This window comes from Pleurodeles waltl, chromosome 2_2 (genome assembly GCF_031143425.1).
Source record: "Pleurodeles waltl isolate 20211129_DDA chromosome 2_2, aPleWal1.hap1.20221129, whole genome shotgun sequence".
Classification (NCBI taxonomy): Eukaryota; Metazoa; Chordata; class Amphibia; order Caudata; family Salamandridae; genus Pleurodeles; species Pleurodeles waltl.
Window position 1 is genome coordinate 617,445,050 of NC_090439.1, and position 24,999 is coordinate 617,470,048.

Consider the following 24,999-nt stretch of genomic DNA (forward strand, 5'->3'; position numbering starts at 1 on the left):
CTTTTCAGCGCCTTGCCTCCTTGCGCTCTTGCCCCCATTTATGCCCCTTCTGATTGCTGTATTCCGCTTGTACTTTGTGCCATTTACCGTATTTGTGACTGTTTTGACTTGTGCTTTATTTCTCACTTTTGTGCCTTTTTCAGCCTGGTTTTCGCCCCTTAGGCGCTCCCCCTTGCCGCTTCCCCTGCCGCTGCCTCCCTGCGGCCTGCCCCCTCGCACCCCCATTCGCCACTCCCTCCCGCATCCCGCCTCCCAGCTGCTCCTCCCTCCCCCCTCCCTTCTTAATGGCTGGCGCTGCGCATCGAGGGTGAGCGACCTCTGACCTGTTTTTGGTCTAGAGCTCGCCCCCCACGTCCGCAGCACCACCTTGCTGTCTCGTGTCCCTGACTCCCGCCCACGCTGCTGCTAGCGTGTTCGAGGCCCTCCTCCACCTGCAGGCATCCTCCTGCGCATCATCCCTTGTGTCTAGTGGGCTCTGAAAAGCTTCGCTAGACCCGTGTGCACTGTGCCGCTTTCGCCGTATCTGTAAGTGTTTTTACTTTTCAGCGCCTTGCCTCCTTGTGCTCTTGCCCCCATTTGTGCCCCTTCTGATTGCTGTATTCCGCTTGTACTTTGTGCCATTTACCGTATTTGTGACTGTTTTGACTAGTGCTTTATTTCTCACTTTTGTGCCTTTTTCAGCCTGGTTTTCGCCACTTAGGCGCTCACCCTTGCCGCTTCCCCTGCCACTGCCTCCCTGCGGCCCGCCCCCCTCGCGCCCCCATTCGCCGCTCCCTCCCGCCTCCCGCCTCCCGCCTCCCAGCTGCTCCTCCCTCCCCCCTCCCTTCTTAATGGCTGGCGCTGCGCGTCGAGGGTGAGCGACCTCTGACCTGTTTTTGGTCTAGAGCTCGCCCCCCACGACCGCAGCACCACCTTGCTGTCTCGTGTCCCTGACTCCCGCCCACGCTGCTGCTAGCGTGTTCGAGGCCCTCCTCCACCTGCAGGCATCCTCCTGCGCATCATCCCTGGTGTCTAGTGGGCTCTGAAAAGCTTCGCTAGACCCGTGTGCACTGTGCCGCTTTCGCCGTATCTGTAAGTGTTTTTACTTTTCAGCGCCTTGCCTCCTTGCGCTCTTGCCCCCATTTGTGCCCCTTCTGATTACTGTATTCCGCTTGTACTTTGTGCCATTTACCGTATTTGTGACTGTTTTGACTTGTGCTTTATTTCTCACTTTTGTGCCTTTTTCAGCCTGGTTTTCGCCATTTAGGCGCTTCCCCTTGCCGCTTCCCCTGCCGCTGCCTCACTGCAGCCGGCCCCCCTCGCGCCCCCATTCGCCTCCCGCCTCCCAGCTGCTCCTCCCTCCCCCCCTCCCTTCTTAATGGCTGGCGCTGCGCGTCGAGGGTGAGCGACCTCTGACCTGTTTTTGGTCTAGAGCTCGCCCCCCACGTCCGCAGCACCACCTTGCTGTCTCGTGTCCCTGACCCCCGCCTACGCTGCTGCTAGCGTGTTCGAGGCCCTCCTCCACCCTCAGGCATCCTCCTGCACCTCATCACTGGTGTCTAGTGGGCTCTGAAAAGCTTCGCTAGACCCGTGTGCACTGTGCCGCTTTTGCCGTATCTGTAAGTGTTTTTACTTTTCAGCGCCTTGCCTCCTTGCGCTCTTGCCCCCATTTGCACCCCTTCTGATTGCTGTATTCCGCTTGTACTTTGTGCCATTTACCGTATTTGTGACTGTTTTGACTTGCGCTTTATTTCTCACTTTTGTGCCTTTTTCAGGCTGTTTTTCGCCACTTAGGCGCTCCCCCTTGCCGCTGCCTCCCTGTGGCCCGTCCCCCTCGCGCCCCCATTCGCCGCTCCCTCCCGCCTCCCAGCTGCTCCTCCCTTCCCCCTCCCTTCTTAATGGCTGGCGCTGCGCGTCGAGGGTGAGCGACCTCTGACCTGTTTTTGGTCTGGAGCTCGCCCCACACGTCCGCAGCACCACCTTGCTGTCTTGTGTCCCTGACCCCCGCCCACGCTGCTGTCAGCATGTTCGAGGCCCTCCTCCACCCGCAGGCATCCTCCTGCGCCTCATCCCTGGTGTCTAGTGGGCTCTGAAAAGCTTCGCTAGACCTGTGTGCACTGTGCCGCTTTCGCTGTATCTGTAAGTGTTTTTACTTTTCAGCGCCTTGCCTCCTTGCGCTCTTGCCCCCATTTGTGCCCCTTCTGATTGCTGTATTCCGCTTGTACTTTGTGCCATTTACCGTATTTGTGACTGTTTTGACTTGTGCTTTATTTCTCACTTTTGTGCCTTTTTCAGCCTGGTTTTCGCCCCTTAGGCGATCCCCCTTGCCGCTTCCCCTGCCACTGCCTCCCTGCGGCCCTGCCCCCCTCGCGCCCCCATTCGCCGCTCCCTCCCTCCTCCCGCCTCCCAGCTGCTCCTCCCTCCCCCTCCCTTCTTAATGGCTGGCACTGCGCGTCAAGGGTGATCGACCTCTGACCTGTTTTTGGTCTACAGCTCGCCCCCCACGTCTGCAGCACCAGCTTGCTGTCTCGTGTCCCTGATCCCCGCCCACGCTGCTGCTAGCGTGAACTAGGCCCTCCTCCACCCGCAGGCATCCTCCTGCGCCTCATCCCTGGTGTCTAGTGGGCTCTGAAAAGCTTCGCTAGACTTGTGTGCACTGTGCCGCTTTCGCCGTATCTGTAAGTGTTTTTACTTTTCAGCGCCTTGCCTCCTTGCGCTCTTGCCCCCATTTGTGCCCCTTCTGATTGCTGTATTCCGCTTGTACTTTGTGCCATTTACCGTATTTGTGACTGTTTTGACTTGTGCTTTATTTCTCACTTTTGTTCCTTTTTCAGGCTGTTTTTCGCCACTTATGCTCTCCCCCTTGCCGCTGCCTCCCTGCGGCCCGTCCCCCTCGCGCCCCCATTCGCCGCTCCCTCCCGCCTCCCGCCTCCCAGCTGCTCCTCCCTTCCCCCTCCCTTCTTAATGGCTGGCGCTGCGCGTCGAGGGTGAGCGACCTCTGACCTGTTTTTGGTCTGGAGCTCACCCCACACGTCCGCAGCACCACCTTGCTGTCTCGTGTCCCTGACCCCCACCCACGCTGCTGTCAGCATGTTCGAGGCCCTCCCCCACCCGCAGGTATCCTCCTGCGCCTCATCCCTGGTGTCTAGTGGGCTCTGAAAAGCTTCGCTAGACCCGTGTGCACTGTGCCGCTTTCGCCGTATCTGTAAGTGTTTTTACTTTTCAGCGCCTTGCCTCCTTGCGCTCTTGCCCCCATTTGTGCCCCTTCTGATTGCTGTATTCCGCTTGTACTTTGTGCCATTTACCGTATTTGTGACTGTTTTGACTTGTGCTTTATTTCTCACTTTTGTGCCTTTTTCAGCCTGGTTTTCGCCCCTTAGGCGATCCCCCTTGCCGCTTCCCCTGCCACTGCCTCCCTGCGGCCCGCCCCCCTTGCGCCCCCATTCGCCGCTCCCTCCCGCCTCCCGCCTCCCAGCTGCTCCTCCCTCCCCCCTCCCTTCTTAATGGCTGGCGCTGCGCGTCGAGGGTGAGCGACCTCTGACCTGTTTTTGGTCTAGAGCTCGCCCCCCACGACCGCAGCACCACCTTGCTGTCTTGTGTCCCTGACTCCCGCCCATGCTGCTGCTAGCGTGTTCGAGGCCCTCCTCCACCTGCAGGCATCCTCCTGCGCATCATCCCTGGTGTCTAGTGGGCTCTGAAAAGCTTCGCTAGACCCGTGTGCACTGTGCCGCTTTCGCCGTATCTGTAAGTGTTTTTACTTTTCAGCGCCTTGCCTCCTTGCGCTCTTGCCCCCATTTGTGCCCCTTCTGATTACTGTATTCCGCTTGTACTTTGTGCCATTTACCGTATTTGTGACTGTTTTGACTTGTGCTTTATTTCTCACTTTTGTGCCTTTTTCAACCTGGTTTTCGCCATTTAGGCGCTTCCCCTTGCCGCTTCCCCTGCCGCTGCCTCACTGCGGCCGGCCCCCCTCGCGCCCCCATTCGCCGCTCCCTCCCGCCTCCCAGCTGCTCCTCCCTCCCCCCTCCCTTCTTAATGGCTGGCGCTGCGCGTCGAGGGTGAGCGACCTCTGACCTGTTTTTGGTCTAGAGCTCGCCCCCCACGTCCGCAGCACTACCTTGCTGTCTCGTGTCCCTGACCCCCACCCACGGTGCTGCTAGCGTGTTCGAGGCCCTCCTCCACCCTCAGACATCCTCCTGCACCTCATCCCTGGTGTCTAGTGGGCTCTGAAAAGCTTCACTAGACCCGTGTGCACTGTGCCGCTTTCGCCGTATCTGCAAGTGTTTTTACTTTTCAGCGCCTTGCCTCCTTGCGCTCTTACCCCCATTTGCGCCCCTTCTCATTGTTGTATTCCGCGTGTACTTTGTGCGATTTACCGTATTTGTGACTGTTTTGACTTGCGCTCTATTTCTCACTTTTGTGCCTTTTTCAGGCTGTTTTTCGCCACTTATGCGCTCCCCCTTGCCGCTGCCTCCCTGCGGCCCGTCCCCCTCGCGCCCCCATTCGCCGCTCCCTCCTGCCTCCCGCATCCCAACTGCTCCTCCCTTCCCCCTCCCTTCTTAATGCCTGGTGCTGCGCGTCGAGGGTGAGCGACCTCTGACCTGTTTTTGGTCTGGAGCTCACCCCACACGTCCGCAGCACCACCTTGCTGTCTCGTGTCCCTGACCCCCGCCCACACTACTGTCAGCATGTTCGAGGCCCTCCTCCACCCGCAGGCATCCTCCTGCGCCTCATCCCTGGTGTCTAGTGGGCTCTGAAAAGCTTCGCTAGACCCGTGTGCACTGTGCCGCTTTCGCCTTATCTGTAAGTGTTTTTACTTTTCAGCGCCTTGCCTCCTTGCGCTCTTGCCCCCATTTATGCCCCTTCTGATTGCTGTATTCCGCTTGTACTTTGTGCCATTTACCGTATTTGTGACTGTTTTGACTTGTGCTTTATTTCTCACTTTTGTGCCTTTTTCAGCCTGGTTTTCGCCCTTAGGCGCTCCCCCTTGCCGCTTCCCCTGCCGCTGCCTCCCTGCGGCCTGCCCCCTCGCACCCCCATTCGCCACTTCCCTCCCGCATCCCGCCTCCCAGCTGCTCCTCCCTCCCCCCTCCCTTCTTAATGGCTGGCGCTGCGCATCGAGGGTGAGCGACCTCTGACCTGTTTTTGGTCTAGAGCTCGCCCCCCACGTCCGCAGCACCACCTTGCTGTCTCGTGTCCCTGACTCCCGCCCACGCTGCTGCTAGCGTGTTCGAGGCCCTCCTCCACCTGCAGGCATCCTCCTGCGCATCATCCCTTGTGTCTAGTGGGCTCTGAAAAGCTTCGCTAGACCCGTGTGCACTGTGCCGCTTTCGCCGTATCTGTAAGTGTTTTTACTTTTCAGCGCCTTGCCTCCTTGTGCTCTTGCCCCCATTTGTGCCCCTTCTGATTGCTGTATTCCGCTTGTACTTTGTGCCATTTACCGTATTTGTGACTGTTTTGACTAGTGCTTTATTTCTCACTTTTGTGCCTTTTTTCAGCCTGGTTTTCGCCACTTAGGCGCTCACCCTTGCCGCTTCCCCTGCCACTGCCTCCCTGCGGCCCGCCCCCCTAGCGCCCCCATTCGCCGCTCCCTCCCGCCTCCCGCCTCCCGCCTCCCAGCTGCTCCTCCCTCCCCCCTCCCTTCTTAATGGCTGGCGCTGCGCGTCGAGGGTGAGCGACCTCTGACCTGTTTTTGGTCTAGAGCTCGCCCCCCACGACCGCAGCACCACCTTGCTGTCTCGTGTCCCTGACTCCCGCCCACGCTGCTGCTAGCGTGTTCGAGGCCCTCCTCCACCTGCAGGCATCCTCCTGCGCATCATCCCTGGTGTCTAGTGGGCTCTGAAAAGCTTCGCTAGACCCGTGTGCACTGTGCCGCTTTCGCCGTATCTGTAAGTGTTTTTACTTTTCAGCGCCTTGCCTCCTTGCGCTCTTGCCCCCATTTGTGCCCCTTCTGATTACTGTATTCCGCTTGTACTTTGTGCCATTTACCGTATTTGTGACTGTTTTGACTTGTGCTTTATTTCTCACTTTTGTGCCTTTTTCAGCCTGGTTTTCGCCATTTAGGCGCTTCCCCTTGCCGCTTCCCCTGCCGCTGCCTCACTGCAGCCGGCCCCCCTCGCGCCCCCATTCGCCTCCCGCCTCCCAGCTGCTCCTCCCTCCCCCCCTCCCTTCTTAATGGCTGGCGCTGCGCGTCGAGGGTGAGCGACCTCTGACCTGTTTTTGGTCTAGAGCTCGCCCCCCACGTCCGCAGCACCACCTTGCTGTCTCGTGTCCCTGACCCCCGCCTACGCTGCTGCTAGCGTGTTCGAGGCCCTCCTCCACCCTCAGGCATCCTCCTGCACCTCATCACTGGTGTCTAGTGGGCTCTGAAAAGCTTCGCTAGACCCGTGTGCACTGTGCCGCTTTTGCCGTATCTGTAAGTGTTTTTACTTTTCAGCGCCTTGCCTCCTTGCGCTCTTGCCCCCATTTGCACCCCTTCTGATTGCTGTATTCCGCTTGTACTTTGTGCCATTTACCGTATTTGTGACTGTTTTGACTTGCGCTTTATTTCTCACTTTTGTGCCTTTTTCAGGCTGTTTTTCGCCACTTAGGCGCTCCCCCTTGCCGCTGCCTCCCTGTGGCCCGTCCCCCTCGCGCCCCCATTCGCCGCTCCCTCCCGCCTCCCAGCTGCTCCTCCCTTCCCCCTCCCTTCTTAATGGCTGGCGCTGCGCGTCGAGGGTGAGCGACCTCTGACCTGTTTTTGGTCTGGAGCTCGCCCCACACGTCCGCAGCACCACCTTGCTGTCTTGTGTCCCTGACCCCCGCCCACGCTGCTGTCAGCATGTTCGAGGCCCTCCTCCACCCGCAGGCATCCTCCTGCGCCTCATCCCTGGTGTCTAGTGGGCTCTGAAAAGCTTCGCTAGACCTGTGTGCACTGTGCCGCTTTCGCTGTATCTGTAAGTGTTTTTACTTTTCAGCGCCTTGCCTCCTTGCGCTCTTGCCCCCATTTGTGCCCCTTCTGATTGCTGTATTCCGCTTGTTACTTTGTGCCATTTACCGTATTTGTGACTGTTTTGACTTGTGCTTTATTTCTCACTTTTGTGCCTTTTTCAGCCTGGTTTTCGCCCCTTAGGCGATCCCCCTTGCCGCTTCCCCTGCCACTGCCTCCCTGCGGCCCTGCCCCCCTCGCGCCCCCATTCGCCGCTCCCTCCCTCCTCCCGCCTCCCAGCTGCTCCTCCCTCCCCCTCCCTTCTTAATGGCTGGCACTGCGCGTCAAGGGTGATCGACCTCTGACCTGTTTTTGGTCTACAGCTCGCCCCCCACGTCTGCAGCACCAGCTTGCTGTCTCGTGTCCCTGATCCCCGCCCACGCTGCTGCTAGCGTGAACTAGGCCCTCCTCCACCCGCAGGCATCCTCCTGCGCCTCATCCCTGGTGTCTAGTGGGCTCTGAAAAGCTTCGCTAGACTTGTGTGCACTGTGCCGCTTTCGCCGTATCTGTAAGTGTTTTTACTTTTCAGCGCCTTGCCTCCTTGCGCTCTTGCCCCCATTTGTGCCCCTTCTGATTGCTGTATTCCGCTTGTACTTTGTGCCATTTACCGTATTTGTGACTGTTTTGACTTGTGCTTTATTTCTCACTTTTGTTCCTTTTTCAGGCTGTTTTTCGCCACTTATGCTCTCCCCCTTGCCGCTGCCTCCCTGCGGCCCGTCCCCCTCGCGCCCCCATTCGCCGCTCCCTCCCGCCTCCCGCCTCCCAGCTGCTCCTCCCTTCCCCCTCCCTTCTTAATGGCTGGCGCTGCGCGTCGAGGGTGAGCGACCTCTGACCTGTTTTTGGTCTGGAGCTCACCCCACACGTCCGCAGCACCACCTTGCTGTCTCGTGTCCCTGACCCCCACCCACGCTGCTGTCAGCATGTTCGAGGCCCTCCCCCACCCGCAGGTATCCTCCTGCGCCTCATCCCTGGTGTCTAGTGGGCTCTGAAAAGCTTCGCTAGACCCGTGTGCACTGTGCCTGTGCCGCTTTCGCCGTATCTGTAAGTGTTTTTACTTTTCAGCGCCTTGCCTCCTTGCGCTCTTGCCCCCATTTGTGCCCCTTCTGATTGCTGTATTCCGCTTGTACTTTGTGCCATTTACCGTATTTGTGACTGTTTTGACTTGTGCTTTATTTCTCACTTTTGTGCCTTTTTCAGCCTGGTTTTCGCCCCTTAGGCGATCCCCCTTGCCGCTTCCCCTGCCACTGCCTCCCTGCGGCCCGCCCCCCCTTGCGCCCCCATTCGCCGCTCCCTCCCGCCTCCCGCCTCCCAGCTGCTCCTCCCTCCCCCCTCCCTTCTTAATGGCTGGCGCTGCGCGTCGAGGGTGAGCGACCTCTGACCTGTTTTTGGTCTAGAGCTCGCCCCCCACGACCGCAGCACCACCTTGCTGTCTTGTGTCCCTGACTCCCGCCCATGCTGCTGCTAGCGTGTTCGAGGCCCTCCTCCACCTGCAGGCATCCTCCTGCGCATCATCCCTGGTGTCTAGTGGGCTCTGAAAAGCTTCGCTAGACCCGTGTGCACTGTGCCGCTTTCGCCGTATCTGTAAGTGTTTTTACTTTTCAGCGCCTTGCCTCCTTGCGCTCTTGCCCCCATTTGTGCCCCTTCTGATTACTGTATTCCGCTTGTACTTTGTGCCATTTACCGTATTTGTGACTGTTTTGACTTGTGCTTTATTTCTCACTTTTGTGCCTTTTTCAACCTGGTTTTCGCCATTTAGGCGCTTCCCCTTGCCGCTTCCCCTGCCGCTGCCTCACTGCGGCCGGCCCCCCTCGCGCCCCCATTCGCCGCTCCCTCCCGCCTCCCAGCTGCTCTCCTCCCCCCTCCCTTCTTAATGGCTGGCGCTGCGCGTCGAGGGGTGAGCGACCTCTGACCTGTTTTTGGTCTAGAGCTCGCCCCCCCACGTCCGCAGCACTACCTTGCTGTCTCGTGTCCCTGACCCCCACCCACGGTGCTGCTAGCGTGTTCGAGGCCCTCCTCCACCCTCAGACATCCTCCTGCACCTCATCCCTGGTGTCTAGTGGGCTCTGAAAAGCTTCACTAGACCCGTGTGCACTGTGCCGCTTTCCGCCGTATCTGCAAGTGTTTTTACTTTTCAGCGCCTTGCCTCCTTGCGCTCTTGCCCCCATTTGCGCCCCTTCTGATTGCTGTATTCCGCTTGTACTTTGTGCCATTTACCGTATTTGTGACTGTTTTGACTTGCGCTTTATTTCTCACTTTTGTGCCTTTTTCAGGCTGTTTTTCGCCACTTATGCGCTCCCCCTTGCCGCTGCCTCCCTGCGGCCCGTCCCCCTCGCGCCCCCATTCGCCGCTCCCTCCCGCCTCCCCGCCTCCCAGCTGCTCCTCCATTCCCCCTCCCTTCTTAATGGCTGGCGCTGCGCGTCGAGGGGTGAGCGACCTCTGATCTGTTTTTGGTCTGGAGCTCGCCCCACACGTCCACAGCACCACCTTGCTGTCTCGTGTCCCTGACCCCCGCCCACGCTGCTGTCAGCATGTTCGAGGCCCTCCTCCACCCGCAGGCATCCTCCTGCGCCTCATCCCTGGTGTCTAGTGGGCTCTGAAAAGCTTCGCTAGACCTGTGTGCACTGTGCCGCTTTCGCTGTATCTGTAAGTGTTTTTACTTTTCAGCGCCTTGCCTCCTTGCGCTCTTGCCCCCATTTCTGCCCCTTCTGATTGCTGTATTACGCTTGTACTTTGTGCCATTTACCGTATTTGTGACTGTTTTGACTTGTGCTTTATTTCTCACTTTTGTGCCTTTTTCAGCCTGGTTTTCGCCCCTTAGGCGATACCCCTTGCCGCTTCCCCTGCCACTGCCTCCCTGCGGCCCTGCCCCCCTCGCGCCCCCATTCGCCGCTCCCTCCCTCCTCCCGCCTCCCAGCTGCTCCTCCCTCCCCCTCCCTTCTTAATGGCTGGCACTGCGCGTCGAGGGTGATCGACCTCTGACCTGTTTTTGGTCTAGAGCTCGCCCCCCACGTCTGCAGCACCAGCTTGCTGTCTCGTGTCCCTGATCCCCGCCCACGCTGCCTGCTAGCGTGAACTAGGCCCTCCTCCACCCGCAGGCATCCTCCTGCGCCTCATCCCTGGTGTCTAGTGGGCTCTGAAAAGCTTCGCTAGACTTGTGTGCACTGTGCCGCTTTCGCCGTATCTGTAAGTGTTTTTACTTTTCAGCGCCTTGCCTCCTTGCGCTCTTGCCCCCATTTGTGCCCCTTCTGATTGCTGTATTCCGCTTGTACTTTGTGCCATTTACCGTATTTGTGACTGTTTTGACTTGTGCTTTATTTCTCACTTTTGTGCCTTTTTCAGGCTGTTTTTCGCCACTTATGCGCTTCCCCCCTTGCCGCTGCCTCCCTGCGGCCCGTCCCCCTCGCACCCCCATTCGCCGGTCCCTCCCGCCTCCCGCCTCCCAGCTGCTCCTCCCTTCCCCCTCCCTTCTTAATGGCTGGCGCTGCGCGTCGAGGGTGAGCGACCTCTGACCTGTTTTTGGTCTGGAGCTCACCCCACACGGTCCGCAGCACCATCTTGCTGTCTCGTGTCCCTGACCCCCACCCACGCTGCTGTCAGCATGTTCGAGGCCCTCCCCCACCCGCAGGCATCCTCCTGCGCCTCATCCCTGGTGTCTAGTGGGCTCTGAAAAGCGTCGCTAGACCCGTGTGCACTGTGCCGCTTTCGCCGTATCTGTAAGTGTTTTTACTTTTCAGCGCCTTGCCTCCTTGCGCTCTTGCCCCCATTTGTGCCCCTTCTGATTGCTGTATTCCGCTTGTACTTTGTGCCATTTACCGTATTTGTGACTGTTTTGACTTGTGCTTTATTTCTCACTTTTGTGCCTTTTTCAGCCTGGTTTTCGCCCCTTAGGCGATCCCCCTTGCCGCTTCCCCTGCCACTGCCTCCCTGCGGCCCCGCCCCCCTCGCGCCCCCATTCGCCGCTCCCTCCCGCCTCCCGCCTCCCGCCCTCCCAGCTGCTCCTCCCTCCCCCCCTCCCTTCTTAATGGCTGGCGCTGCGCGTCGAGGGTGAGCGACCTCTGACCTGTTTTTGGTCTAGAGCTCGCCCCCCACGACCGCAGCACCACCTTGCTGTCTCGTGTCCTGACTCCCGCCCATGCTGCTGCTAGCGTGTTCGAGGCCCTCCTCCACCTGCAGGCATCCTCCTGCGCATCATCCCTGGTGTCTAGTGGGCTCTGAAAAGCTTCGCTAGACCCGTGTGCACTGTGCCGCTTTCGCCGTATCTGTAAGTGTTTTTACTTTTCAGCGCCTTGCCTCCTTGCGCTCTTGCCCCCATTTGTGCCCCTTCTGATTACTGTATTCCGCTTGTACTTTGTGCCATTTACCGTATTTGTGACTGTTTTGACTTGTGCTTTATTTCTCACTTTTGTGCCTTTTTCAACCTGGTTTTCGCCATTTAGGCGCTTCCCCTTGCCGCTTCCCCTGCCGCTGCCTCACTGCGGCCGGCCCCCCTCGCGCCCCCATTCGCCGCTCCCTCCCGCCTCCCAGCTGCTCCTCCCTCCCCCCTCCCTTCTTAATGGCTGGCGCTGCGCGTCGAGGGGTGAGCGACCTCTGACCTGTTTTTGGTCTAGAGCTCGCCCCCCACGTCCGCAGCACTACCTTGCTGTCTCGTGTCCCTGACCCCCACCCACGCTGCTGCTAGCGTGTTCGAGGCCCTCCTCCACCCACAGGCATCCTCCTGCGCCTCATCCCTGTGTCTAGTGGGCTCTGAAAAGCTTCGCTAGACCCGTGTGCACTGTGCCGCTTTCGCCGTATCTGTAAGTGTTTTTACTTTTCAGCGCCTTGCCTCCTTGCGCTCTTGCCCCCCATTTGTGCCCCTTCTGATTGCTGTATTCCGCTTGTACTTTGTGCCATTCACCGTATTTGTGACTGGTTTGACTTGTGCTTTATTTCTCACTTTTGTGCCTTTTTCAGCCTGGTTTTCACCACTTAGGCGCTCCCCCTTGCCGCTTCCCCCTGCCGCTGCCTCCCAGCGGCCCCGCCCCCCTCGCGCCCCCATTCGCCACTCCCTCCGCCTCCTGCCTCCCAGCTGCTCCTCCCTCCCCCCTCCCTTCTTAATGGCTGGTGCTGCGCGTTGAGGGTGAGTGACCTCTGACCTGTTTTTGGTCTAGAGCTCGCCCCCCACGACCGCAGCACCACCTTGCTGTCTCGTGTCCCTGACCCCCCACCCACGCTGCTGTCAGCATGTTCGAGGCCCTCCTCCACCCGCAGGCATCCTCCTGCGCCTCATCCCTGGTGTCTAGTGGGCTCTGAAAAGCTTCGCTAAACCCGTGTGCACTGTGCCGCTTTCGCCGTATCTGTAAGTGTTTTTACTTTTCAGCGCCTTGCCTCCTTGCGCTCTTGCCCCCATTTGTGCCCCTTCTGATTGCTGTATTCCGCTTCTACTTTGTGCCATTTACCGTATTTGTGACTGTTTTGACTTGTGCTTTATTACTCACTTTTCTGCCTTTTTCAGCCGGGTTTTTGCCCCTTAGGCGCTCCCCCCTTGCCGCTTCCCCTGCCCGCTGCCTCCCTGCGGCCCGCCCCCCCTTGCACCCCCATTCGCCGCTGCCTCCCGCCTCCCACCTCCCAGCTGCTCCTCCCTCCCCCCTCCCTTTTTAATGGCTGGCGTTGCGCGTCGAGGGTGAGCGACCTCTGACCTGTTTTTGGTCTAGAGCTCGCCCCACACATCCGCAGCACCACCTTGCTGTCTCGTGTCCCTGACCCCCCGCCCACGCTGCTGCTAGCGTGTTCGAGGCCCTCCTCCATCCGCAGGCATCCTCATGGATCCTCCTGCGCCTCATCCCTGGTGTCTAGTGGGCCTCTGAAAAGCTTCGCTAGACCTTTGTGCACTGTACCGCTTTCGCCGTATCTGTGAGTGTTTTTAATTTTCAGCGCCTTGCCTCCTTGCGCTCTTGCCCCCATTTGTGCCCCTTCTGATTGCTGTATTCCGCTTGTACTTTGTGCCATTTACCGTATTTGTGACTGTTTTGACTTTTGCTTTATTTCTCACTTTTGTTCCTTTTTCAGCCTGGTTTTCGCCCCTTAGGCGCTCCCCCTTGCCGCTTCCCTAGCTGCTGCCTCCCTGCGGCCCCACCCCCCTCGAGCCCCCATTCGCCGCTCCCTCCCGCCTCCCGCCCTCCCAGCTGCTCCTCCCTCCCCCCTCCCTTCTTAATGGCTGGCGCTGCGCGGCGAGGGTGAGCGACCTCTGACCTGTTTTTGGTCTAGAGCTCGCCCCCCACGTCCGCAGCACCACCTTGCTGTCTCGTGTCCCTGACTCCCGCCCCACGCTGCTGCTAGCGTGTTCGAGGCCCTCCTCCACACGCAGGCATCCTCCTGCGCATCATCCCTGGTGTCTAGTGAGCTCTGAAAAGCTTCGCTAGGACCTGTGTGCACTGTGCCGCTTTCGCCGTATCTGTGTTTTTACTTTTCAGCGCCTTGCCTCCTTGCGCCCTTGCCCCCATTTGTGCCCCTTCTGATTGCTGTATTCCGCTTGTACTTTGTGCCATTTACCGTATTTGTGACTGTTTTGACTTGTGCTTTTTTTCTCACTTTTGTGCCTTTTTCAGCCTGGTTTTTGCCACTTAGGTGCTCCCCCTTGCCGCTTCCCCTGCCGCTGCCTCCCTGCGGTCCCGCCCCCCTTGCGCCCCCCATTCGCCGCTCCCTCCCACCTCCCGCCTCCCAGCTGCTCCTCCCTTCCCCCCTCCCTTCTTAATGGCTGGCGCTGCGCGTCGAGGGTGAGCGACCTCTGACCTGTTTTTGGTCTAGAGCTCGCCCCCCACGTCCGCAGCACCACCTTGCTGTCTCGTGTCCCTGACCCGCGCCTACGCTGCTGCTAGCGTGTTCGAGGCCCTCCTCCACCCTCAGGCATCCTCCTGCACCTCATCCCTGGTGTCTAGTGGGCTCTGAAAAGCTTCGCTAGACCCGTGTGCACTGTGCCGCTTTTGCCGTATCTGTAAGTGTTTTTACTTTTCAGCGCCTTGCCTCCTTGCGCTCTTGCCCCCATTTGCACCCCTTCTGATTGCTGTATTCCGCTTGTACTTTGTGCCATTTACCGTATTTGTGACTGTTTTGACTTGCGCTTTATTTCTCACTTTTGTGCCTTTTTCAGGCTGTTTTTCGCCACTTAGGCGCTCCCCCCTTGCCGCTGCCTCCCTGTGGCCCGTCCCCCTCGCGCCCCCATTCGCCGCTCCCCTCCCGCCTCCCGCCCTCCCAGCTGCTCCTCCCTTCCCCCTCCCTTCTTAATGGCTGGCACTGCGTGTCGAGGGTGATCGACCTCTGACCTGTTTTTGGTCTAGAGCTCGCCCCCCACATCTGCAGCACCAGCTTGCTGTCTCGTGTCCCTGACCCCTGCCCACGCTGCTGCTAGCGTGAACTAGGCCCTCCTCCACCCGCAGGCATCCTCCTGCGCCTCATCCCTGGTGTCTAGTGGGCTCTGAAAAGCTTCGCTAGACCCGTGTGCACTGTGCCGCTTTCGCCGTATCTGTAAGTGTTTTTACTTTTCAGCGCCTTGCCTCCTTGCGCTCTTGCCCCCCATTTGTGCCCCTTCTGATTGCTGTATTCCGCTTGTACTTTGTGCCATTTACCGCATTTGTGATTGTTTTGACTTGTGCTTTATTTCTCACTTTTGTGCCTTTTTCAGCCTGGTTTTCGCCCTTAGGCGATCCCCCTTGCCGCTTCCCCTGCCACTGCCTCCCTGCAGCCCTGCCCCCCCTCGCGCCCCCAATCGCCGCTCCCTCCCTCCTCCCGTCTCCCAGCTGCTCCTCCCTCCCCCTCCCTTCTTAATGGCTGGCACTGCGTGTCGAGGGTGATCGACCTCTGACCTGTTTTTGGTCTAGAGGTCGCCCCCCACGTCTGCAGCACCAGCTTGCTGTCTCTTGTCCCTGACCCCCGCCCACGCCGCTGCTAGCGTGAACTAGGCCCTCCTCCACCCGCAGGCATCCTCCTGCGCCTCATCCCTGGTGTCTAGTGGGCTCTGAAAAGCTTAGCTAGACCCCTGTGCACTGTGCCGCTTTCGTCGTATCTGTAAGTGTTTTTACTTTCAGCGCCTTGCCTCCTTGCGCTCTTGCCCCCATTTGTGCCCCTTCTGATTGCTGTATTCCGCTTGTTCTTTGTGCCATTTCCCGTATATGTGACTGGTTTGACTTGTGCTTTATTTCTCACTTTTGTGCCTTTTTCAGCCTGGTTTTCACCACTTAGGCGCTCCCCCTTGCCGCTTCCCCTGCCGCTGCCTCCCAGCGGGCCCCGCCCCCCTCGCGCCCCCCATTCGCCACTCCCTCCCGCCTCCTGCCTCCCAGCTGCTCCTCCTCCCCCCTCCCTTCTTAATGCTGGCGCTGCGCGTTGAGGGTGAGCGACCTCTGACCTGTTTTTGGTCTAGAGCTCGCCCCCCACATCCGCAGCACCACCTTGCTGTCTCGTGTCTCTGACCCCCGCCCACACTGCTGCTAGCGTGTTCGAGGCCCTCCTCCACCCGCAGGCATCCTCCTGCGCCTCATCCCTGGTGTCTAGTGGGCTCTGAAAAGCTTCGCTAGACCCGTGTGCACTGTGCCGCTTTCGGCGTATCTGTTAGTGTTTTTACTTTTCAGCGCCTTGCCTCCTTGCGCTCTTGCCCCCATTTGTGCCCCTTCTGATTGCTGTATTCCGCTTGTACTTTGTGCCATTTACCGTATTTGTGACTGTTTTGACTTGTGCTTTATTTCTCACTTTTGTGTCTTTTTCAGCCTGGTTTTCGCCCCTTAGGTGCTCCCCCTTGCCGCTTCCCCTGCCGCTGCCTCCCTGCGGCCCCGCCCCCCTCGCGCCCCCATTCGCCGCTCCCTCCCGCCTCCCAGCTGCTCCTCCCTCCCCCTCCCTTCTTAATGGCTGGCGCTGCGCGTCGAGGGTGAGCGACCTCTGACCTGTTTTTGGTCTAGAGCTCGCCCCCCACGTCCGCAGCACCACCTTGCTGTCTCGTGTCCCTGACTCCCGCCCACGCTGCTGCTAGCGTGTTCGAGCCCTCCTCCACCCGCAGGCATCCTCCTGCGCATCATCCCCTGGTGTCTAGTGGGCTCTGAAAAGCTTCGCTGTACCCGTGTGCACTGTGCCGCTTTCCGCCGTATCTGTAAGTGTTTTTACTTTTCAGCGCCTTGCCTCCTTGCGTTCTTGCCCCCATTTGTGCCCATTCTGATTGCTGTATTCCGCTTGTACTTTGTGCCATTTACCGTATTTGTGACTGGTTTGACTTGTGCTTTATTTCTCACTTTTGTGCCTTTTTCAGCCCGGTTTTTACCACTTAGGCGCTCCCTCTTGCCGCTTCCCCTGCCGCTGCCTCCCAGCGACCCCGCCCCCCTCGCACCTCCCATTCGCCACTCCCTCCTGCCTCCTGCCTCCCAGCTGCTCCTCCCTCCCATTCCCTTCTTAATGGCTGGCGCTGCGCGTCGAGGTGAGCGACCTCTGACCTGTTTTTGGTCTAGAGCTCGCCCCCCACGTCCGCAGCACCACCTTGCTGTCTCGTGTCCTTGACTCCCGCCCACGCTGCTGCTAGTGTGTTCGAGGCCCTCCTCCACCCGCAGGCATCCTCCTGCGCCTCATCCCTGGTGTCTAGTGGGCTCTGAAAAGCTTTGCTAGACCTGTGTGCACTGTGCCGCTTTCGCCGTATCTGTAAGTGTTTTTACTTTTCAGCGCCTTGCCTCCTTGCGCTCTTGCACCATTTGTGCCCCTTCTGATTGCTGTATTCCGCTTGTACTTTGTGCCATTTACCGTATTTGTGACTGTTTTGACTTGTGCTTTATTACTCACTTTTCTGCCTTTTTCAGCCTGGTTTTCGCCCCTTAGGCGCTCCCCCCTTGCCGCTTCCCCTGCCGCTGCCTCCCTGCGGGCCCCGCCCCCCTCGCGCCCCCATTCGCCGCTCCCTCCCGCCTCCCGCCTCCCAGCTGCTCCTCTCTCCCCCTCCCTTTTTAATGGCTGGCGCTGCGCGTCGAGGGTGAGCGACCTCTGACCTGTTTTTGGTCTAGAGCTCGCCCCCCACGTCTGCAGCACCAGCTTGCTGTCTCGTGTCCCTAATCCCTGCCCACGCTGCTGCTAGCGTGAACTAGGCCCTCCTCCACCCGCAGGCATCCTCCTGCGCCTCATCCCTGGTGTCTAGTGGGCTCTGAAAAGCTTCGCCAGACCCGTGTGCACTGTGCCGCTTTCCGCCGTATCTGTAAGTGTTTTTACTTTTCAGCGCCTTGCCTCCTTGCGCTCTTGCCCCCATTTGTGCCCTTCTGATTGCTGTATTCCACTTGTACTTTGTGCCATTTACCGTATTTGTGACTGTTTTGACTTGTGCTTTATTTCTCACCTTTGTGCCTTTTTCAGCCTGGTTTTCGCCCCTTAGGCGATCCCCCTTGACGCTTCCCCTGCCACTGCCTCCCTGCGGCCCTGCCCCCCCTCGCGCCCCCATTCGCCGCTCCCTCCCTCCTCCCGCCTCCCAGCTGCTCCTCCCTCCCCCCTCCCTTCTTAATGGCTGGCACTGCGCGTCGAGGGTGAGCGACCTCTGACCTGTTTTTGGTCTAGAGCTCGCCCCCCACGTCTGCAGCACCAGCTTGCTGTCTCGTGTCCCTAATCCCTGCCCACGCTGCTGCTAGCGTGAACTAGGCCCTCCTCCACCCGCAGGCATCCTCCTGCGCCTCATCCCTGGTGTCTAGTGTGCTCTGAAAAGCTTCGCTAGACCCGTGTGCACTGTGCCGCTTTCGCCATATCTGTAAGTGTTTTTACTTTTCAGCGCCTTGCCTCCTTGCGCTCTTGCCCCCATTTGTGCCCCCTTCTGATTGCTGTATTCCACTTGTACTTTGTGCCATTTACCGTATTTGTGACTGTTTTGACTTGTGCTTTATTTCTCACCTTTGTGCCTTTTTCAGCCTGGTTTTCGCCCCTTAGGCGATCCCCCTTGCCGCTTTCCCTGCCGCTGCCTCCCTGCGGCCCCGCCCCCCTCGCGCCCCCCATTCGCCGCTCCCTCCCACCTCCCAGCTGCTCCTCCCTCCCCCTCCCTTCTTAATGGCTGGCGCTGCGCGTCGAGGGTGAGCGACCTCTGACCTGTTTTTGGTCTAGAGCTCGCCCCCCACGTCCGCAGCACCACCTTGCTGTCTCGTGTCCCTGACTCCCGCCCACGCTGCTGCTAGCGTGTTCGAGGCCCTCCTCCACCCGCAGGCATCCTCCTGCGCATCATCCCTGGTGTCTAGTGTGCCGCTTTCGCCGTATCTGTAAGTGTTTTTACTTTTCAGCGCCTTGCCTCCTTGCGTTCTTGCCCCCATTTGTGCCCATTCTGATTGCTGTATTCCGCTTGTACTTTGTGCCATTTACCGTATTTGTGACTGGTTTGACTTGTGCTTTATTTCTCACTTTTGTGCCTTTTTCAGCCCGGTTTTTACCACTTAGGCGCTCCCTCTTGCCGCTTCCCCTGCCGCTGGCTCCCAGCGGGCCCGCCCCCCTCGCGCCCCCCATTCGCCACTCCATCCCGCCTCCTGCCTCCCAGCTGCTCCTCCCTCCCATTCCCTTCTTAATGGCTGGCGCTGCGCGTCGAGGGTGAGCGACCTCTGACCTGTTTTTGGTCTAGAGCTCGCCCCCCACGTCCGCAGCACCACCTTGCTGTCTCGTGTCCCTGACTCCCGCCCACGCTGCTGCTAGTGTGTTCGAGGCCCTCCTCCACCCGCAGGCATCCTCCTGCGCCTCATCCCTGGTGTCTAGTGGGCTCTGAAAAGCTTCGCTAGACCCGTGTGCACTCTGCCGCTTTCGCCGTATCTGTAAGTGTTTTTACTTTTCAGCGCCTTGCCTCCTTGCGCTCTTGCACCCATTTGTGCCCCTTCTGATTGCTGTATTCCGCTTGTACTTTGTGCCATTTACCGTATTTGTGACTGTTTTGACTTGTGCTTTATTACTCACTTTTCTGCCTTTTTCAGCCTGGTTTTCGGCCCTTAGGCGCTCCCCCTTGCCGCTTCCCCTGCCGCTGCCTCCCTGCGGCCCGCCCCCCTCGCGCCCCCCATTCGCCGCTCCCTCCCGCCTCCCGCCTCCCAGCTGCTCCTCTCTCCCCCCTCCCTTTTTAATGGCTGGCGCTGCGCGTCGAGGGTGAGCGACCTCTGACCTGTTTTTGGTCTAGAGCTCGCCCCCCACGTCTGCAGCACCAGCTTGCTGTCTCGTGTCCCTAATCCCTGCCCACGCTGCTGCTAGCGTGAACTAGGCCCTCCTCCACCCGCAGGCATCCTCCTGCGCCTCATCCCTGGTGTCTAGTGGGCTCTGAAATGCTTCGCTAGACCCGTGTGCACTGTGCCGCTTTCGAAGTATCTGTAAGTGTTTTTACTTTTCAGCGCCTTGCCTCCTTGCGCTCTTGCCCCCATTTGTGCCCCTTCTGATTGCTGTATTCCACTTGTACTTTGTGCCATTTACCGTATTTGTGACTGTTTTGACTTGTGCTTTATTTCTCACCTTTGTGCCTTTTTCAGCCTGGTTTTCGCCCCTTAGGCGATCCCCCTTGCCGCTTCCCCTGCCACTGCCTCCCTGCGGCCCTGCCCCCCTCGCGCCCCCATTCGCCGCTCCCTCCCTCCTCCAGCCTCCCAGCTGCTCCTCCCTCCCCCTCCCTTCTTAATGGCTGGCACTGCGCGTCGAGGGTGAGCGACCTCTGACCTGTTTTTTGGTCTAGAGCTCGCCCCCCACGTCTGCAGCACCAGCTTGCTGTCTCGTGTCCCTAATCCCTGCCCACGCTGCTGCTAGCGTGAACTAGGCCCTCCTCCACCCGCAGGCATCCTCCTGCGCCTCATCCCTGGTGTCTAGTGGGCTCTGAAAAGCTTCGCTAGACCCGTGTGCACTGTGCCGCTTTCGCCGTATCTGTAAGTGTTTTTACTTTTCAGCGCCTTGCCTCCTTGCGCTCTTGCCCCCATTTGTGCCCCTTCTGATTGCTGTATTCCACTTGTACTTTGTGCCATTTACCGTATTTGTGACTGTTTTGACTTGTGCTTTATTTCTCACCTTTGTGCCTTTTTCAGCCTGGTTTTCGCCCCTTAGGCGATCCCCCTTGCCGCTTCCCCTGCCACTGCCTCCCTGCGGCCCTGCCCCCCTCGCGCCCCCATTCGCCGCTCCCTCCCTCCTCCCACCTCCCAGCTGCTCCTCCCTCCCCCTCCCTTCTTAATGGCTGGCACTGCGCGTCGAGGGTGATCGACCTCTGACCTGTTTTTGGTCTAGAGCTCGCCCCCCACGTCTGCAGCACCAGCTTGCTGTCTCGTGTCCCTGACCCCCGCCCACGCTGCTGCTAGCGTGAACTAGGCCCTCCTCCACCCGCAGGCATCCTCCTGCGCCTCATCCCTGGTGTCTAGTGGGCTCTGAAAAGCTTCGCTAGACCCGTGTGCACTGTGCCGCTTTCGCCGTATCTGTAAGTGGTTTTACTTTTCAGCGCCTTGCCTCCTTGCGCTCTTGCCCCCATTTGTGCCCCTTCTGATTGCTGTATTCCGCTTGTACTTTGTGCCATTTACCGTATTTGTGACTGGTTTGACTTGTGCTTTATTTCTCACTTTTGTGCCTTTTTCAGCCTGGTTTTCACCACTTAGGCGCTCCCCCTTGCCGCATCCCCTGCCGCGGCCTCCCAGCGGCCCCCGCCCCCCTCGCGCCCCCATTCGCCACTCCCTCCCGCCTCCTGCCTCCCAGCTGCTCCCCCCTCCCTTCTTAATGGCTGGCTCTGCGCGTTGAGGGTGAGTGACCTCTGACCTGTTTTTGGTCTAGAGCTCGCCCCCCACGTCCGCAGCGCCACCTTGCTGTCTCGTGTCCCTGACCCCCGCCCACACTGCTGCTAGCCTGTTCGAGGCCCTCCCACACCTGCAGGCATCCTCCTGCGCCTCATCCCTGGTGTCTAGTGGGCTCTGAAAAGCTTCGCTAGACCCGTGTGCACTGTGCCGCTTTCGCCGTATCTGTAAGTGTTTTTACTTTTCAGCGCCTTGCCTCCTTGCGCTCTTGCCCCCATTTGTGCCCCTTCTGATTGCTGTATTCTGCTTGTACTTTCTGCCATTTACCGTATTTGTGACTGTTTTGACTTGTGCTTTATTTCTCACTTTTGTGCCTTTTTCAGCCTGGTTTTCGCCCCTTAGGCGCTCCCCCCTTGCCGCTTCCCCTGCCGCTACCTCCTTGCGGCCCCGCCCCCCTCGCACCCCCATTCACCGCTCCCTCCCGCCTCCCAGCTGCTCCTCCCTCCCCCTCCCTTCTTAATGGCTGGCGCTGCACGTCGAGGGTGAGCGACCTCTGACCTGTTTTTGGTCTAGAGCTCGCCCCCCACGTCCGCAGCACCACCTTGCTGTCTCGTGTCCCTGACTCCCGCCCACGCTGCTTCTAGCGTGTTCGAGGCCCTCCTCCACCCGCGGGCATCCTCCTGCGCATCATCCCTGGTGTCTAGTGGGCTCTGAAAAGCTTCGCTATACCTGTGTGCACTGTGCCGCTTTCGCCGTATCTGTAAGTGCTTTTACTTTTCAGCGCCTTGCCTCCTTGCGTTCTTGCCCCCATTTGTGCCCCTTCTGATTGCTGTATTCCGCTTGTACTTTGTGCCATTTACCGTATTTGTGACTGGTTTGACTTGTGCTTTATTTCTCACTTTTGTGCCTTTTTCAGCCCTGTTTTTACCACTTAGGCGCTCCCCCTTGCCGCTTCCCCTGCCGCTGCCTCCCAGCGGCCCGCCCCCCTCGCGCCCTCCATTCGCCACTCCCTCCCGCCTCCTGCCTCCCAGCTGCTCCTCCCTCCCCCCTCCCTTCTTAATGGCTGGCGCTGCGCGTTGAGGGTGAGCGACCTCTGACCTGTTTTTGGTCTAGAGCTCGCCCCCCACGTCCGCAGCACCACCTTGCTGTCTCGTGTCCCTGACTCCCGCCCACGCTGCTTCTAGCATTTTCGAGGCCCTCCTCCACCCGCAGGCATCCTCCTGCGCCTCATCCCTGGTGTCTAGTGGGCTCTGAAAAGCTTCGCTATACCCGTGTGCACTGTGCCGCTTTCGCCGTATCTGTAAGTGCTTTTACTTTTCAGCGCCTTGCCTCCTTGCGCTCTTGCCCCCATTTGTGCCCCTTCTGATTGCTGTATTCCGCTTGTACTTTGTGCCATTTACCGTATTTGTGACTGTTTTGACTTGTGCTTTATTACTAACTTTTCTGCCTTTTTCAGCCTGGTTTTCGCCCCTTAGGCGCTCCCCCTTGCCGCTTCCCCTGCCGCTGCCTCCCTGCGGCCCCGCCCCCCTCGCGCCCCCATTCGCCGCTCCCTCCCGCCTCCCGCCTCCCAGCTGCTCCTCCCTCCCCCCTCCCTTTTTAATGGCTGGCGCTGCGCGTCGAGGGTGAGCGACCTCTGACCTGTTTTTGGTCTAGAGCTCGTCTTACACATCCGCAGCACCACCTTGCTGTCTCGTGTCCCTGACCCCCGCCCACGCTGCTGCTAGCGTGTTCGAGGCCCTCCTCCATCCGCAGGCATCCTCATGCGCCTCATCCCTGGTGTCTAGTGGGCTCTGAAAAGCTTCGCTAGACCCGTGTGCACTGTGCCGCTTTCGCCGTATCTGTAAGTGTTTTTACTTTTCAGCGCCTTGCCTCCTTGCGCTCTTGCCCCCATTTGTGCCCCTTCTGATTGCTGTATTCCGCTTGTACTTTGTGCCATTTACCGTATTTGTGACTGTTTTGACTTGTGCTTTATTTCTCACTTTTGTGCCTTTTTCAGCCTGGTTTTCGACCCTTAGGCGCTCCCCCTTGCCGCTTCCCCTGCCGCTGCCTCCCTGCGGCCCCGCCCCCCTCGCGCCCCCCATTCGCTGCTCCCTCCCACCTCCCAGCTGCTCCTCCCTTCCCCTCCCTTCTTAATGGCTGGCGCTGAGCGTCGAGGGTGAGCGACCTCTGACCTGTTTTTGGTCTAGAGCTCGCCCCCCACGTCTGCAGCACCACCTTGCTGTCTCGTGTCCCTGACCCCCGCCCACGCTGCTGCTAGCGTGTTCGAGGCCCTCCTCCACCCGCAGGCATCCTCCTGCGCCTCATCCCTGGTGTCTAGTGGGGTCTGAAAAGCTTCGCTAGACCCTTGTGCACTGTGCCGCTTTTGCTGTTTCTGTAAGTGTTTTTACTTTTCAGCGCCTTGCCTCCTTGCGCTCTTGCCCCCATTTGTGCCCCTTCTGATTGCTGTATTCCGCTTGTACTTTGTGCCATTTACCGTATTTGTGACTGGTTTGACTTGTGCTTTATTTCTCACTTTTGTGCCTTTTTCAGCCTGGTTTTCACCACTTAGGCGCTCCCCCTTGCCGCTTCCCCTGCCGCTGCCTCCCAGCGGCCCCGCCCCCCTCGCGCCCCCCCATTCGCCACTCCCTCCCGCCTCCTGCCTCCCAGCTGCTCCTCCCTCCCCCCTCCCTTCTTAATGGCTGGCGCTGCGCGTTGAGGGTGAACGACCTCTGACCTGTTTTTGGTCTAGAGCTCGCCCCCCACGTCCACAGCACCACCTTGCTGTCTCGTGTCCCTGACCCCCGCCCACACTGCTGCTAGCGTGTTTGAGGCCCTCCTCCACCCGCAGGCATCCTCCTGCGCCTCATCCCTGGTGTCTAGTGGGCTCTGAAAAGCTTCGTTAGACCTGTGTGCACTGTGCCGCTTTCGCCGTATCTGTAAGTGTTTTTACTTTTCAGCGCCTTGCCTCCTTGCGCTCTTGCCCCCAGTTGTGCCCCTTCTGATTGCTGTATTCCGCTTGTACTTTCTGCCATTTACCGTATTTGTGACTGTTTTGACTTGTGCTTTATTACTCACTTTTCTGCCTTTTTCAGCCTGTTTTTTGCCCATTAGGCGCTCCCCCTTGCCGCTTCCCCTGCCGCTGCCTCCCTGCGGTCCACCCCCCTCGCGCCCCCATTCGCTGCTCCCTCCTGCATCCCGCCTCCCAGCTGCTCCTCCCTTCCCCTCCCTTCTTAATGGCTGGCGCTGAGCGTCGAGGGTGAGCGACCTCTGACCTGTTTTTGGTCTAGAGCTCGCCCCCCACGTCTGCAGCACCACCTTGCTGTCTCGTGTCCCTGACCCCCGCCCACGCTGCTGCTAGCGTGTTCGAGGCCCTCCTCCACCCGCAGGCATCCTCCTGCGCCTCATCCCTGGTGTCTAGTGGGGTCTGAAAAGCTTCGCTAGACCCTTGTGCACTGTGCCGCTTTTGCTGTTTCTGTAAGTGTTTTTACTTTTCAGCGCCTTGCCTCCTTGCGCTCTTGCCCCCATTTGTGCCCCTTCTGATTGCTGTATTCCGCTTGTACTTTGTGCCATTTACCGTATTTGTGACTGGTTTGACTTGTGCTTTATTTCTCACTTTTGTGCCTTTTTCAGCCTGGTTTTCACCACTTAGGCGCTCCCCCTTGCCGCTTCCCCCTGCCGCTGCCTCCCAGCGGCCCCGCCCCCCTCGCGCCCCCCATTCGCCACTCCCTCCCGCCTCCTGCCTCCCAGCTGCTCCTCCCTCCCCCCTCCCTTCTTAATGGCTGGCGCTGCGCGTTGAGGGTGAACGACCTCTGACCTGTTTTTGGTCTAGAGCTCACCCCCCACGTCCACAGCACCACCTTGCTGTCTCGTGTCCCTGACCCCCCGCCGACACTGCTGCTAGCGTGTTTGAGGCCCTCCTCCACCTGCAGGCATCCTCCTGCGCCTCATCCCTGGTGTCTAGTGGGCTCTGAAAAGCTTCGCTAGACCCGTGTGCACTGTGCCGCTTTCGCCATATCTGTAAGTGTTTTTACTTGTCAGCGCCTTGCCTCCTTGCGCTCTTGCCCCCATTTGTGCCGAATTCTGATTGCTGTATTCCGCTTGTACTTTGTGCCATTTACCGTATTTGTAACTGTTTTGACTTGTGCTTTATTTCTCACTTATGTGCCTTTTTTGAGCCTGGTATTTGCCCCTTTGGCGCTCCCCCTTGTCGCTTCCCCTGCCGCTGCCTCCGTGCGGCCCGCCCCCCTCGTGCCCCCATTCGCCGCTCCCTCCCACCTCCCGCCTCTCAGCTGCTCCTCCCTCCCCCCTCCCTTCATAATGGCTGGCGCTACACACGTCGAGGGTGAGCAACCTCTGACCTGTTTTTGGTTTAGAGCT